Raw genomic sequence first — 4,909 nt, forward strand, 5'->3', positions numbered from 1 at the left:
GTGTGTCCCTGGCCTTGTTTTGACTAATGATATGGGGCTTTTTCCACTGTCTCTTCCCACAGATGTAGTCAATTTGATTTATGTGTATTCCAACTGGTGAGTCAATGTATATAGTTGTCTTTTATGTTCTTTAAAAAAGGTATTTGCAACTAAATCATTGGTCTTACAAATTGTATTATGCAATCTTCAGCATTATATCTATCACCAAGGCCATATTTTCCAACTACTAATCCTTCGTCTTTGTTTCCAACCTTTGTATTTCAATCACCAGTAATTATCAATGTATCTTGATCACATGTTTGATCGGTTTCAGACTGAAAAAGCTTGTTGTTGTTATTGTTAGGTGCCATCAAGTGGCTTCCTACTCACAGTGAACTTAAGTACAACAGAATGAAACACTGCCCAGTCCTGTATCAACCTCACAAACGTCACATTTGAGCCTGCTGAAGTTGCTACTGTGTCAATCCATCTTGTTGGAGGTCTCCCCTTTTTTGATGACCCTCCACTTTAGATGGCTGTCCGTCTCAGGGGATAGCTCCCTCCTGATAATATGTCCCAGGTATAAGAGATGAACTCTGGCCATTGTTGTTTCTAAGGAACATTCTAATCGTACCTCTTCCAACACAAATTTGTTTGCTCTTCTGGTAGTCCGTGGTACTTTTAATATTCCTCTTCAACACAATACCTCAAATGCATCAATTCTTCTGTGGTCTTCTTTATTCAGTGTCCAACTCTCACACGCATATGAGGCTATTGAAAATACAATGATTTGGGTCAGTTGCATCTTAGTCCTCAAACTGACATCTTTTTTCTTCAACACTTTAAAGAGATCTTGTGCAGCAGATTGGCCTAAACCAATATATCATTTTATTTCTTGACTGCTAGTTTCGTTAGTGTTAATGGTGGAGCCAAGCAAAATGAAGTCTTTGACAACTTGAAACTTTTCTCCATTTATCATAATATTTATCTGGTGGTGAAGATTTTTATTTTCTTGATATTGAGGTCCAACCCATGTCAAAAGCTGTGGTCTTTGATCTTCATCAGTAAACATTTTAAGTCCTCTTTGCTTTCAGTAAACAAGATTGTATCATCTGTATATCTCAGGTTGTTAATCCATCATCCTCCAATCCTGGTGCCATGTTTTTCTTTATATAATCCAGTTTCTTGGATTATTTGCTCAGCAAACAGATTGAACTATTGTTGTTAAGTGCCATAAAGTCGGTTTTGACTCATAACAACACACATAGGGTTTCTGAGGAGCATCTGGTGAGTTTAAACCACTGACCTTGTGATTCAAACTGACCTTGGGGGTCTAGCACTTATCCTATAGCACCCTACCAGTTCTCCAAACAAATTGAGTAAGTATGGTGAAAGAATACAATCCTGGCACACACCTTTCCAGAATTCAACCATTCAGTGTCCCCTTGTGCTTTTCAAACGACTGCCTCTTGAGCTAGCAATAGGTTCCTCAGGAGCAAAATTAAGTGTTCAAAAATACTCATTCTCCACAATGTTGTCCAAAGCTTCTCATGATTCACAGTCAATAAAGCACAAGTAAACATCTTTCTGGCATTCTCTGCTTTTAACCAAGATCCACCTAATGTCAGCAATGATAGCCCTCATTCCATATCCTTGACTGAATCTGACTTAAACCTGTGACAGTTCCCTGCCAATGTACCCTTGCAGCAATTTTTAAATTACCTTTAACAGATTTTACTTGCATGTGATATTAATGATACTGTCTGAAGATTTCCACATTCTCTTGAGTCACCTCTCTTTGGAATGGGCACAAATATGGATCTCTTCCAATCACTTGGCCAGGTAGCTGTCTTTCAAATTTCTTGGCATTGTTGAATGGGTACTTCCAGTGCTGAAATAGTTTGTTGAACGATTTCAATTTGTATTCCATCAGTTCCTGGAGACTTTGACAATTCCTTCAATGCACATTATTATACTTCTTCCTTCAGTATTAATGGCTGTTGATCATATACTACCTTTTGAAATGGTTGAACATTGATCATTTCTTTTTTGTACAGTAACTCTGTACCATCTTCCATCTTCTTTTGATGCTTCGTGCATAATTCAATATTTTGCCCATAGACTTCTTAAGTATTTCAAGTTGAGACTTGAATTTTTTCTTCAGTTATTTCAGCTTGAGAAATGCTGAGCATGTTCTTTCCTTTTGGTTTTCTAACTCCAGGTCTTTGCACATTTCATTATAATATTTGACTCTGTCTTCCTGAGTATCCCTTTGTAATTTTCTGTTCAGCTCTTTTACCTCTTCATTTCATCCATTTGCTTTAGCATCTCTACACTGGAGGGCAAATTTCTGAGTCTCTTCTGACATCCATTTTGGTCTTTTTTGTTAGAAGTGTTGAGTTTCTGCACCACTGACTTTAGTGGTTGGTGAGTATATTTGAAAAATAGTGGTACTAACTGGTCTCCATTGTAGGCGTATGGATATTTTCCTATTACAGATAGCATTATAGTTCACGATAGAACTTAAAATGTTTTTTGATGATGAATGCAATGCCATTACTCTTCAATGTGTCATTCCTGGAATAGTAAGCCATATGATTGTCACATTCAAAATGGCCCAAACCAGTCCATTTCAGCTTACTAAAGCCTAGTACTAGAAACCCTGGTGTGGTACTGTAGGATAAAAATTGGACTGCAATCCACAAGGTCAGTGATTCAAATCTACCAGTTGCTGTTTGGGAACCCTATACAGGATCACTATGAGTTAAAACCGACTCGGAGGCACTTAAAAACAACAACAACAACAATGCATAAGATATCAATCTTTATGCATTCCAGTCATTTTTGACAACTTACAATTTTCCTATATCATTCCTCGTGCATCCCAACTATCCATTATTAATGGATATTTACAGCTGTTTCTCCTCATTTTGAGATGTGTCCCATCAGCAAAAGAAGGTCCTGAGGGCTTTACTCCATTCACATCATCACAGTCAACTCTACTTTGAGGAGGCAGCTCTTCCCCCGTTGTATTTTGAGTGCCTTCTAATCTGAGGGGCTCATCTTCCAGCACTATATCTGACAATATTCTGGTGCTATTAATATTATTTCAATATTCAATATTTTTTTTTACTATTTGACAGTGTCCACTGCTATTTATAATATTTTCAGTAATCATTCAGAAGTAATCCATCTCTCCTTCTTCCTAGTCTGTCTTAGTCTGGAAGCCCAGCTGAAACCTGTCCACAGGGATGACCCTGCTGGAATTTAAAATATCGGTGGCATAATTTTCAGCATCACAGCAACATGCAAGTCACCACAGTATGACAAACTGACAGGCAAATGGTAGTAGGGAAACTAGATTTATGGAAACAGAGCAATCAGAATGGAAATGAGAATGCTTATGCATTGTGAAGAATGGAACCAATGTCAACTGAACAGAATTATTGAATGGAAAACTAAACAATTGTGTAAATCTTCATCAAAAACACAATAAAGTATTATATAAAAAACAGCAAACACAAAAAAAATTAATATAAAAAATACAATACATTTATAATTATTCGTTGTTGTTGATAAGTGCCTTCATAGGGATCCTATATAGGGTTTCCAAGTCTTTAATTCTTCTTGGGAGCAGAAAGCTTCATCTTTCTCCCTTGGGTCAGCTGGCGGGCTTGAACTATGGACGCAGTAGTTGGCAGTCCAGTGCTTATTGTATGGAGTCACTGCACTCTATTATTGTTGTTAAGTGCTGTCAAGTTAGTTTCAACGCACAGCAACTCAGTACAGGGTTTCTAAGGGGTGGTTGGTGAGCTTGAACTGCTGACTTTATAGTTCAAACTGACATTGCAGTCCAGCACATTAACCCACAGCACCACACCAGGACACACACAAAAAATAATTAGGCTGGAATCTAAGAAAAAAAAGTATAGAAATTGTATGCTGAAAAAGTACAAAATGCAAATGAAACTAATAAAATCTAAATAAATGGGGCATATTGTATTGGTGGATTAAAGGACTCAACATAGTAAGATTTTAATTCTCTCAAAGTTGATATTCCTACCAAAATTCCAGCAATTTCTTTTGTAGATATGCACACATTTATTCTGAAATTTATATGAAAGACAAAGGAACAAGTACAGTAAAAAAAATTTCCCAAATATAATAAATTGAGAAGAATCACCCCATCTGATTTCAAGTTTATTATTTAACTTCAGTAGTTAGGACTATGTGGTATTGAAAAAGGGACAGATGCATAGATCAACAGGACAGAATGGAGACTCCAGAAATAGATGCACAAATATGACCAACTTATTTTTGTTGTGTGTAAAAGCAGTTCTATGCAAAAGAAAGGACAGTCCTTTAAACAAATCTATACACAGGAAAAGAAAAATCACACAATTTAAACTCACACATTGGTGGCAATTGTGTGCTGTGAAGTTGGTCACAGCTCTTAGCAACCCTGTATATGGTTTCCAAGCCTGTAAATCTTTATAAGAGCAGAAAGCGTCATCTTTCTCCCACAGAATGGTTGGTAGTTTTGAACTACTGACCTTGAGGTTAGCAGCCCAACTTGCAACCAAGTTCCTTTAGACAAACATTAACTCAAAATGGATTACAGCTTTAAATATAAACTATGAAAATATACAACTTTTGCAGACATCTTAAGGGAAAATCTTTGGGACCCAGTGCTTGTTGAAGAGTTCTTAGACATCACAATAAAAGAAAAAAATGATATGTTAGAATTGATCAAAATTTAAACTTTTGCTCTGTAAAAGACCCTGCTGAGAGCGTGAAAAGACTGGGACAAATATTGGCAAATCACATGTGTGACAAAAGAATCAGCAAGAATATATAAAGAACTCTCAAAACTCAACAGTGAAAGAGAACAAACAAGATGACGGATCGGGTGGACGTATAGCAGAGAGCT

Source organism: Chrysochloris asiatica, unplaced genomic scaffold, assembly GCF_000296735.1.
Source record: "Chrysochloris asiatica unplaced genomic scaffold, ChrAsi1.0 scaffold00222, whole genome shotgun sequence".
NCBI lineage: Eukaryota > Metazoa > Chordata > Mammalia > Afrosoricida > Chrysochloridae > Chrysochloris > Chrysochloris asiatica.